The sequence below is a fragment of the Fukomys damarensis genome, unplaced genomic scaffold, assembly GCF_012274545.1.
Source record: "Fukomys damarensis isolate Sample0158 unplaced genomic scaffold, DMR_v1.0_HiC HiC_scaffold_1, whole genome shotgun sequence".
In the NCBI taxonomy this organism is placed as follows: Eukaryota; Metazoa; Chordata; class Mammalia; order Rodentia; family Bathyergidae; genus Fukomys; species Fukomys damarensis.
Window position 1 is genome coordinate 20,921,021 of NW_022900913.1, and position 11,922 is coordinate 20,932,942.

The following is an 11,922-nucleotide window of genomic DNA, read 5'->3' on the forward strand; positions in this document are numbered from 1 at the left end:
TTAAAATCTTTTTTCTCTCCTGGTTTTCTTGCAGAACACTTTAGTATTTTTCCAAGTGGTAGATATCCATTTTTATGTTTTGATACTTTTATTAATCAATGTTTTCTGTGAGCAAAATAACAACACAACAACCACATAACAACACATAACAACCACAACTCATGTACCTGTTTTCACTGATTCTTTGTTGACACAACTATAGAGAGATAACAGCTCAGCAGTCACTAGTACCAAGAAAAATAAGTAAGTTTGTATATAGGAGGATTGTATCAATTTCAAGAGCCTTCAATTGCTAGACAATTTCAATGATGTCAAAAAGTGAATATATTTATCATAGAAGTATGAACTTTTTGAAAAAGGAATTATATATATAGAATTCTTTTTTAATCCATTTATTCTTATTTTAATGACAGAAAATAAATTTATAGACATATACAGAATAAAATATTCAGCCATTTTCTATCTTCTTATTAAATATGAAATACTTATAAAATATAAATAAAATTATTATATACTTTATAGGCTCCACCATACTAGTTAGAGAGGGTCCCATTTCAGAAGCCTGTTTATATCAGGTACTTAGAAATAAATTTTTTCTTAGAGTCTTGATCAATGATAAGAAAATATTTTCATAAAACATTTATTTGAAATTTCAATATATTGAAATTATTTGAAATTATTAATTATTTGAAAATTTAATATATTCAACAAGTGCCTATGGTATACCTATACAACTATGGATTAAATTTATGTAATTGATAGCCTTAAAATTATATTTTAGAAATGGAGATGAAAATAAATTATTAAGTAAAGGTGCATGGGATGCACCTTAATTCTGTTGTTTGTTTTTGTTGTTTCATTTATTTTATTTTATTTTATTTTTTGAGACAGGGTGTCACTACATAGTTAAGAATGACCTGGAACTTACTATGTAGCCCAGGCTAGTTTTGAACTCACAGCGATCCTCCTGCCTTGGCCTCCAGAGTGCTGGGATTACAGGTGTGCTCCACCACACCCGGCTTTAATTCTGAATAGACAAGAATGCACTAAGTAAAAAAAAAAAAAAAAAAAGGCAACAATGTTTATAGATTTTAATCAAGAAACACCAGTTTATAGTCCTCTCCTGGGCAAATGAAAACACAGAAGGTTAAAGAATGAAATAAGGCAGGGGATTTAGCTCAGCGGTTCGGTGACCTGCCTTGCAAGCGCAAAGACCTGAGTTCAATCCCAAGTACAATAAAGAAAAAAAAAATAATAATAATAATTCAGCCCAGCTGAAATGAAACTCTTAAACTGAATTTAAATCGATAAAATAACAAAACTTAAATAATGTGACTATAATCTACACTATGAAATTAATTAAATATCTTAAATCTCTATCATTGACAAATGGGAAAATAAATATTTATTAGTATCATGACAACAAAATTATTGAAAATATTAAAATCACATTAGCTGTGTTAACCTTTCCATTGCTTGACACAATACCAGATCTTCATAAACTAAAGACGGAACTGTTTAATTCCATTCACAGTTTGAGAGGATAAATTCCACAGGCAGTGGCCTCCCAAGCAGGAACAGCCGTGGCGGAGGACTGTGGTAAAGCAAAGCTGCTTAGATGTGCTGGCCTGGGGAGCGGAAGCAGGAACCGAGCACGCAGGAGAAGTGAGGGACGGGACTGAACGGAGTGCACAAGGCCACGCCTCTATGACAAGCCCGGGCACAGTGCTTTACTTACCTACTAGGTGTTTTTTGTTTGTTTGTTTGTTTGTTTTGAGACAGGGTCTCACTATGTAGTTGAGGCTGACCTCGAACTCACTGTGCAGCACAGGCTGGTCTCGAACTCACAGCGATCCTCCTGAGTGCTGGTCTTTCTTTAGTTGATGTGTTGGGGTTAATGGTTACAACAGCAAAGCTTCACATAGATTTAATGCATCTATTTATGTAGTTCGTATGTTACAGAAAAAAAAATAAACTAAACTCGAGATAGCACAGAAAACTTCTATAAATATGAAGAAACAAAGGGAGAAGCATGGAGTGAGAATTGGCAATTTTAGTAGGAAAAATGGTTAAGGACAAAAATAAAAGTTGATTCTTAGCATTAACTTGTCGCGAGCCGGCGACGCAGAGCACTGTCCCGCAGTGCCTCAAACCTGAAAGAGCAGCGGGGTGGAGATGGGGCAGAGAGAAAGGAAGGACGCCAAGACAAGAGTCTGATCAAGGCAACGTTTATTGCCGGCAAGCACCGGCCTTTTAAAGCAAAAAACCACAAACTACTATGGGATGGGTTTACCATAGTAACTGAAAGGTCACACAGGAAAAGAGCAAACAGGTTCACCAAAACAACCCACCGTGAGTAGTAGTAACCCAGACAACCACACATCTAAAGGTCAGAGACAAGGAACTGTAACTTTCAGGAATTCCACAAAGGAAACACTCTACCTGCTAAACTGGAGAAACTTAACACATACAGAGTTACTAAAGCTAACAATACTTACAACCAATACTCATGATCCCCACATTAACTAATGCACAAATCCCACGAACAGTGAAATTATTATAAAGTAAGTCTGTTCTTAACTTATTACTCTGTTCTTTCTTCTTACAGATATTCATGTAGATTTGATATATGTGGACAGTATTCTTTTATAAAATTAGATGCAGAACCATCATTTATATGAAATATATAAATATCACATCTGTATGTATGATGAAATAGAAATGACAGTGTAACTTGCTGGTATAGATTATCATTTTTAGTAGGATTTCATTGCATAATGATTAACAAATTGATTTGGAAAAAAACATTCTAGCCATGTCAGCCAGATACTACTTGGGAAATGTAAAACCCATTTCAAGTCTAAGCTAACAGAAATAAAACTTTTTTGAACATGTTCAATAGTTTATAACATAGCCCTAGGCACAAAAAGCAGCCCTAGGAGGGTGTGTGCCTTGAATTTCTCTGGAAAAGAAAATAAGAAAAACAGAATAACCACTAGTGTTTTTTGATCTAGCATGCCTTAGAACACTCAAATTTCAGGTATTGTCAAAAGAAGACAGCATTTAAAGGAGTTACATTTAAACACAGTGAGTTATTAAAATATATTTTAAGTAATTTTACTTATATGTCACTTACTTATATTTTACAGTATATCTCATCCTCCAAAATATGACTTTTCTTGCCATTAAATCTTACATATCCACTTATCCATTTCCCATATGAAGGGGAGATTAACAAAACCATTGTACAACAAACGATTTTGCAATAATAAAAGCAAAAACACTATTGTCATCATCGGGAAGCAAATAGTTTAGGATAAATATAGTTTTACTATCAGAGATAAATGTAGAATTAACTAGAAAAGAGATAAATAATTATAACAAGACACTATTTTCATATTGATTCATAATATGCAAAATTTTAAATAGTAAAATAAAAAAATCAATAACAAAAGAGCAATACTATTTTATATTCTTATAACAATAAATGCCCCTACATATAACTACATCTAAGTGTAATTTGAAAAAGAAAAAATATTAAATATAAGAATACTTGATACTTTAACTGTCAGGAACTTTCTCTCTGAAGAGCTACAACATTTTAATGTCTCTCAGATTATGCCATCAATCAAGTTTTACTTATACAAATATTATTTTATAAACTATTTTTCCTTTAGTTATATCAAATACTTTGAAGATACACTGACAACAATTTCAATATGTTTATTACATATCAAAAATTGTATTTTCACAGGGCAGGGGATTTAGCTCAGCAGTTTGGTGGCCTGCCTTGCAAGCCCAAGGTAGTTTGGGGGCCTGCCTTGCAAGCCCAAGGACCCCAGTTCAACCCCTGATAAAAAAAAAAAAAAAAATGTATTTTCAGAAAGAATTTCACATACTTCTTAATAATTTTCTTACATAAATTTAAGGTTTTCACAAAATGAATGTACAAATTGGCTTTGGGTAGTTTCAATTTGACTTTGTACTTTGTTTTTTGACCTTTAGTGAAAGATAATAATAGCAAGAAAATAATATGATGAAGTACTGCGATTGTTTTTTTCTTGAATACATGTATTGCTTGAATGCATGCATAAAATGCTTTATTTGTGCCAGGCATTACTTCAGTGGTTCCACAGCCTGCCTGCCTTGCAAATGCAAGGTCCCTGAATTCGATCCTGATACCCCCCCTCAAAAAATATGTATTTATTTATAACTTGCAAAATAAATAGGGTCACATTATTGAATAAAATGTGTCCCTTCCCATCTTGATATTATGAGTAGGTGATATTTATCAAAGATAGACTGAAGGAAATTTTTAATCTACACATCAATTTTTTTTAATCATACTCTCTTCTCAAATTAATCCTATGTAATATGTCTGTCCAGATTTTGAAAGACTTGATTTTAATCCAACTTCCTCTTATGAATTTAGGTCCACTCTCTTCGCCCACCGACAAACATATGTCTACAAGAATGGCTGATATATTTTACAGATTTTTATGAGTCCTGTGAACCAAAGGCATAGGGAAGATGGCACAATTTGAACTGTAGTCCAGATTCCAGTCAATCCAATTTTTGAAAGTTTATATTATTCCTTTAAAAATCTACTAAAACTGTAAATAATTATTTAGCAAGTGTAACAGCACTATTATAAAACAAAAGAAACATTGTCATTAGATTTGTTGACTTCTATCTGCTGTGATTTTTTATACTCCACTTTCCCCAATTTTTAAGAATTATTTTTTAATTCAAAATCTCATCTATTCAGCAACCATTGATAGATAAATTTTCAGAGCTAGATGCATAGCTGATATATTTCACCTTATTCCCCCCAAAATAACGAGAATAAGGATTCATCACTCTGAATACTCTGGCTGCAACATACTAATAATAAACTTGCTTTTGGTTAACACAAGTGTCTTTGGTTTTCCTCTTTCAGTAGATTTAATAATAGTAGATCTGATATTTGGACATATCCAGTTGTTATAGACTAGTTATCTTTCAACTGTGGAATTCCATGTTAATATGAGTTCCAATTTTCTTTAATGTTGCTGTTTCAGGCATGATTTAGGATTCTGATTGAACTGTGTTACCTATCTGTCTTGCTGAAATATGGACAGTATGTTTATTTTTAGTAGTTTCTTCCTTTTTTGCATTGAAATTTACATTATTGCTACTTGCAAAAACTGGCATATTTTGGAAGAAATATTTTGTATAAGACTGATAATTTAATATTTTCTATACACCTCAAAGACTAGCAAGTAGAATATATAAATAGTACTACAGTGCTTTGGACAAATTTTCCCTTGGACACTACTGAAAAAAAATATATAGACTTTTTTCTCCATTCTCATTGCTTCTTTTGCAATTTAATTGCTTTTCCTCCCGTTGGGAAGTAAAGCATTACAGGCTCATGGGTGGTATTAACTCTTCTTGGTCAGGATCTGAATATGAAAGTACACAATAATGTACTTTTCCCCACTCTAGGTTCTCATGGGAATGTCTGTTTGCATATTTGCCTCCCCTCTCGAAAAATTCAAGCTTTATCTAAGTACTCTTGTCATTGTTCTGAACAGAATTTGTGTTTTTCATCATTCACATTCGCAATAAGAACATAAAATTGCTATCAGCAGTAAGTGGAAATTTTGATATTACATTGTTCATCATACGGATATCTTAGAGCAAAAGTTACAAAATTGAAAATTTAGTGATCATCCGTTTTTGGTTGATATTTGGAAAAATTGAAAATTAGTTTAGATTACAAAAATGACTTAAAACTTTTTTTCTAGTAGAGACTTATAAGACTAGTGAAACCAATCAAGTAAATTCAAAAGCAAACAACAGGAGTGCATCAGATAGTTTTCCTGAATATATTGCACTGTAGGCAGGAGCTCTTGTCCAAGTATGTTTTCTCTTCTAAGACTGAATTTTAATCCATAATGACATTCATCTTTCAATTCTAGGATACCTTTCTAACATCAGAAATTCATGGAAAGTAGAATAATCCATTGTTCTAGGCAAATTTGAAGAATATTTTTATAAGTCTCACAAATCCATGAGAACAAAGGTGAAAAGATTAAAAATCTTGAATTCCTATTTTTTAAATTTATAAAATTGTCCCATATGTTGACAGTCATTTGATATTAACAGTCATTTAATGACAACTTGCATGGGAAAAAAATGAAAGGGCATGAGGGAGAAATCCAAGGAAGGATCTGGAAGTATATGGGTATAATATTAATTTGGGAATGGAATTTAAAAGGCCCTAGAAATAGGACAGAACTCATCCAAAGAGATTGCACAGATTTTATCTTAAAAGAATAAATTTTAGTGCAGTTATATGAACAGTGGAGACAGCAAATAAAATAGACATTACAAAGATTATTTGAAAAGTCTCTGTAGTTATTGTTAAAATAAGATTTACACTGGACATCAATAGAAAATAAACCTGAGATTCTAAGAGATGGAACAAAGAAATTAAAGATCTTTTGTGTTTGCCAACTGTCCTTACCCTGAGAAAAATTATATTTCTTCTATCTTCAGGACAGAAGACTAATTTATAAGTAGGAGTGAAGAATCAGCTAAACTTAGGCTCCTCCTTTCCCAAGATGACTGGCAGGTAGAAAAGCTATCTCCTGATGTTTATATTTCAAAGAGATGATTCTTTAATCCTTGAGAAAGACATTTATTGGCAAAAGACTTCACAAAGGAGTTATGTACATTTCAAAGAGGGCTAAGAAATTTGCAAGTATATCTCTAAAGTATATATTTTAAGAAATGAATTATGTTAGGAATGTTGTAGTCAGAGTGAAACGGACCTAAGACTTAGGCACGATGAAGGGGACATTAAAACTATCTTAGTGAACAACTTTAAGGTATAGACAGTGCTAATGTTTCCAGAGCACAACGCACATATTTTATAGATATTTTAAAACCTAAAAGTTGGTCTGGAAGAAATGGTGTGTTGGCAAATGTTCTCCTTCACCAGTCTACATTTGGATGAGTGTTTTGCAAGCAGGTGCAAGCACACACTCAAAATTAAAGGTCTTTGATTTAGAGTAAGTTGATTCCTCTTTTCTACAAGTTAGCACTTTGAGTGCACATGAGTGAAAAGACGGAGAAATACTATTTTGATACAATGTTTTGAGAAATTACAAAAAATATGTGCATTTAAAAATTATTTACATCTTTCCTATCAACGAAAAAAGAAGGAACAATGCTTCTGAGTTTTGATGGAGTTGTAGATCTAAAAATAAATTCCAATTTCATGGATTTTCTGAAATAAGTAAGAACTGGCTCTTACTGTAGAAAAAGCCAATAGCAAAGCTTTTCAATAACAGACATACTGCTTTGTCAATGGGATATCCCTGTATCACATCCTTCCATCTCTGCAGTTGTAAATAAGCTGAGTGACATCTGGAGTTGTAAGTAAGCTTGAGTGAGTGATCTGGGAATTACTTCCTCCTCTCATGAACTTTACTCATCTGTACTCTATTCCTATTCCTTGGCCCTACACAAATTAACACTGAATACTTTTATGTTTAATCCAGTGCAGAAGAAAATCACTGCCTTCATAAATTAAATCACCAAATCAAAAGCTCTTAAAGGGTGCTACTGCACCGCCAAGAACTCTCTACTGCCTAATTCTGCCTGACATTTTCCTTGTCCTCATACATAAATCAAGCCCAAACTTTAGAAGTTTAAGAGGCTAAGTCTTCTACTGAAATAGGGGTAACACTGAGAACTCATTTTTAATAAAAATAGTAATTCATTTTAGTTTATAGACAAGCTTCTCAGAACTAGTCTGAATCAAAATAAACCGAGGATCATGTAGAAACAAACAAATAGGGACTGATTGTTTCCTGTGCCAATGCTGCTGTGTTACATGTCAAAGCCAAATGTAAAAAGAAGTAACAGAAAATATTTTATTATCTAGATTCTATTAGTTCACTCAGATTATCACAGTATTTCGTGCTGCTTTATTTTATAATTTTATTTTATAATTTTACATATTTTGAGAGACCAATTTTAAAGAAATACTAGAACTGCACTTCCATAGTCCTGACGATGAAACCCTTACATCCCAAATGTCTCTTTTTCCTCATCTCATTAACTGTGGTACATGAGAAACAACATACATGAAGTCTCTTAATCTAGAACTGAGCTGAAGCTTACAGAGATAAGCTGATCACAATGTCAGTTCTGCTTGTTTCCGACAAGATGGGGTTCTTCGTCACAAAGCAAAACATACCAAAGAGTTAGAGTGCCTGAAGGAGAATCTTAAGAAACACAGATTATTTTGAGGACTAGCTGCTGTGTTACAGTAATAAGTTGAGAAAGAGAAATGGTGTATTATTCAGTTTTCCTGTCATTGAGATGCAATACTCACCACTGGGAGTTAACAGGGAGAGTGGTTTATTTTGCCCATGGTTTCAGTGGGTTCAGTCCATGGTTGGTGGCGCCAAGGCAGGAATGATACAGGGGAAGGTTATGGTAGAGAACCGTGTCTCACCCCATGGTAACAAGAAAGCAGAGAGGAGAGAAATATGGTAGGAGCCTGGCAAAAGAATATACCCTTCCGGTTCAGGACTCTTGCGTCCTTCCTCTTCAACTAGAACCCCTACTCCTATTAGCACATCAGCTATGAACTCATCAGTTGATGAGTGAGTGTATCACCAAAGTGATCCAATCACCTTCTAAAAACCACACTTCTGAACATGAGATTTTGTGAGACATTTTAGATCTAAACCATAACATGATGCAACACATGATGTACAAAATTGCTGTTGCTTTAATTCTGTGTTCCAAGTCACAAGAATATCTTTTTGACCTATCCTAATATGAAATAGGAAAGGGAATTTAGGGGGACTTTAAGAGAAAGGGAGTTTCATCTAGTCATGTGGAGATATCACATAGGCATCAAAAATGTTTATATTAATACATTCAAATATTTGTATTGGTAGAATATATTTATGTTCTAAACAGTTTTATGAAGTCTAACATTTTATAAAATAAGTTAAAATTTTAAAGTTAACTTAAGAAACCAGGGATTATACTCTGAAAGTACATGACAGTATGAAAAGAGTCAATACATTTGGAAATAAATACTGAAATTTGCCAATCATTACATCATTTCATGGAACAGTCATAACGAGAAAACATAAGATTTGTGAATTTGAGACACTTTCCTGATTAAATTTCAACTACATTAATTTATACAATATATATTTGGTTTTCCATTTTTATTCAAACCTCATCAATATTTTTGGAGTTGGTGTGTAAGAAATTTTAAATATTATTTCATCTGTGAAAAGTACTTTATAGCTGGGGATTTAGCTCAGTGGTTCTGCCACTTGCCTCGCAATTGCAAGGTTCTGAGTTCGATCCCCAGTACAAAAAAAAAAAAAAAAATTTATAAATTGCTAAAATTAATAAAATCAATGTCTTTGCATAATCATTTCTGACAGTATACAATTAAAGCTATGATGTTGTCATGTTCATATCAGAAAAGTAGAATTAATTCTTTAGACAATAATAAATGCACTCCAGTACTATGGTATTAATACATAATTTAATTGGTAAAAGCAGAAGTATAAATGTACACATTTTAGATTCAATTATTTTTGGGTTTACTTATCTTCTTACATTCTATTTAATATGCCTTATTTTCATATATTTTTTCAGCCTAAAATTACATATTCCTAAAAAACAAAAATTCATTTTAGGAAAAGTATCAGACAAATTTAGATCTCAGTATTAACACCTGTCATTATGTAGAAAATCGCTAAGCATAAAGTGATTTCATAATGTCTTCATGAGTTTCTATGGTGATAAGTGGCTTGGATTGATAGGCAAATATAGTTGAAGAAGCGATGGTATCTCTTGCATTATAAAATTTGTTATCATTATCTGCATAACTCATAAATCTCATACATTGATCCCAAGTCTTTTCAAAGTGTATAAAAACTTAAAATAGACACTTTTGTGAAACTCTATAAGAACTGCAGCTGGATAATTTGTTCATCTCCAGTAGTGCTGAAATATTCCAGTGACACCTAAATGTACTCCGCGGCATAATTGTGAGACTGCTAACACATCAATTATAGATGCCTCTGTTCAACTTCCATGGAATTATGTGTCCCAGGGAACTAATTTATAGACTGGAAGAATTTGATATAGGTGTCAATTAAGTTGAATTTGGATTTCTCATAATCAGAGAATGTTAATTGAAATGTACCCTCACTTTTCAGTGTAGCAAATCAGTTCCAGTCTTTAACACATTCATTCTACAAGTTTCCCATTTTTATTTCAGTGTCTCACTGATGACCTTCACATAAAATTTGGGTATATTGTCCAGTGAAACATTTTCTGTAATAGAAGAACACACAGTAACTAATATGTTATAATTTCACTGAAAACAGCTCAGATATTATATCCTGTAATGTTATGCATTGTCTTTATTATTCTCTCACCCTGTGAATTTTCAGGCAATATGATGTGCTGGGGCAAGGCCTAAAACCACTTTTTTTTTTCTTTGTTTGATTCATTTTACTTACTTTTTTCTATTGTTATAAGGCATATGATGAAGCTCAAAATTTAATAGTGCTTCTATTTTCCTCCAAATATATATGTATGATATGAGTGACATTAGCCCTGTATATTCTATTCAACATTCTCAAATTGCTTCACCTTAATAAAGGAAATGTTATGTTTTCCAAATATTACTAATTTAATGTGGAGGAGTGATAGAGGGCAATGTTTACTCATAGCACTCAGTCAAGTTCTTGGCCTTTTTCCATTATTTGGATACAACCTCAAATTTCCCTCTATATGATGGAGTAACACATATAAGGGAAAAGGTGGGTGATAATATAGGATCAGGCATTGAACTGGATTATCCTCATTTTTCACCCCATTGTCAGTTCATTCACATGCATACTTCTAAGTGCAAGGATGTGGAAAATACACTTAGGACATGCAAGAAGTAAAGGAGATGTGTGGAAACTGAAGATTATCATTCTGTGCTATATCTTACTCTTATCTTTACTCTTTAACTTTCAATACCCTACACTTTGCCAATGTCTTCTCTCTGAATACATACTTAATTTCATTTCATTTAATATAGATGAATGCAATTTTTTAATAAAATGCTTATCCCACTTTTTTGATACCTGATTTCGCTCAGCACTTGAGTTAGTAGAATAATCAGGAGTTTCATGTCAAAATGAGAGGGATAGGGAAAAATTATAAAGGGAAGAGAAAAAATAAGAGAAAAGGAAAAGAAATGGAAACAAAGCCTGTGTAAATCGGGAAGGCAGGAGAGGGGAAGATGGGCTAGGGGAATAGGGAAAACAACAAGCAGCGAGATGTCATGTAAGGAACAAGGTCCAAAGATTAATGTTACTGTATTATTGTATATCTAAAATGTACCAATAAAATATTTCTTAAAATTATCAAGGGAAATGTCATAATTTAAAACAATCTGTAGCCGGGGATTTAGCTCAGTGGTTGGGTGGCCTGCCTTGCAAACGCAAGGACCCGAGTTCAATCCTCGGTACCAAAAAAAAAAAAAAAATCTGTAAAAGGTGGAATAAAAATAAGGAAGAGTCACTAGAAAGGTTTAAAGCTGCCTTCTAGTAGGCATTTATGTTCGGACATCTACTCTTTGACTTACTTTGTCTAACTAATTAATCAGAAGGTTCTATGGTAATTATCTGTTAGAGGCATATGCCAGTATGACCAAGTCCATATGCACAGAGTACCTTGCCTGACTGGAAGACAGCAATAGTCCTCTCAAAAACTACAGAGTAAAACCTTTAAAAATGTGTAAGTATAATTTTGCAAAGACTTCTTGGCATCTTCATGTAAATGAGGCAATAAGGTCATTAAAAGTCCAAAACTGTGGAAATGTGGTGTATCTGT